This window comes from Eurypyga helias, unplaced genomic scaffold (genome assembly GCF_000690775.1).
Source record: "Eurypyga helias isolate BGI_N326 unplaced genomic scaffold, ASM69077v1 scaffold14073, whole genome shotgun sequence".
Classification (NCBI taxonomy): Eukaryota; Metazoa; Chordata; class Aves; order Eurypygiformes; family Eurypygidae; genus Eurypyga; species Eurypyga helias.
Genome location: NW_010239300.1, coordinates 2,898 through 3,452, shown reverse-complemented (window position 1 = coordinate 3,452; position 555 = coordinate 2,898). Strand labels below are relative to the sequence as shown.

Sequence of the window (555 nt, the reverse complement as noted above, 5' to 3'; positions counted from 1 at the left end):
GTTACCCCTTGTCCTGTCACTCCCTGCCCTTGGAAAAAGTCCCCCCCAGCTTCCTTATAACCCCCCAGGTACTGGAAGGGGCTCTGAGGTCTCCCCGGAGCTTCCCTTCTCCAGGCTGAACCCCCCAACTCTCCCAGCCTGTCCCCAAGGCAGAGGGGCTCCAGCCCTCGGAGCATCTCCGGGGCCTCCTCTGGACTCGCTCCAACAGCTCCGTGTCCTTCTGCTTCATCTGGTTTGCAGCTCAAATTCCTGCCAAAGGAGTATTTGTTCAAAGTGAAGATACTTGAAAACCATAAAACCTCACTTTTTTCATTTGCTGAGAGCCAGCCTGAAGCAATCAGATGGTGCTGTATGTCTAGACATTCCAAAAATAGCCGTCTTTTGAGGCATATTGAACTTCAGGAACGGCTTTCATTATTAATTCCCTGCTAATCTTTCCCTGCTTTCTCTGTTCTTCGGGAAAGACCGCTGCTTTAATGTGCCTCACTTACCAAATACCGGTGTACGGAATAGGCTTTGGAAGGAGAACTGGGAAGAAACTGCTTTACTCCATGT

General features: G+C 50.5%; 1 protein-coding gene across 1 annotated transcript in view; it reads left to right on the top strand.

Annotated features, from left to right (window-relative positions):
• The window catches only part of LOC104506963 (voltage-dependent L-type calcium channel subunit beta-4-like), a gene marked incomplete at both ends in the record, with an annotated part of 7,304 nt that overhangs the window by 5,953 nt on the left and 796 nt on the right, over positions 1-555 (top strand). The window lies entirely within an intron of this gene.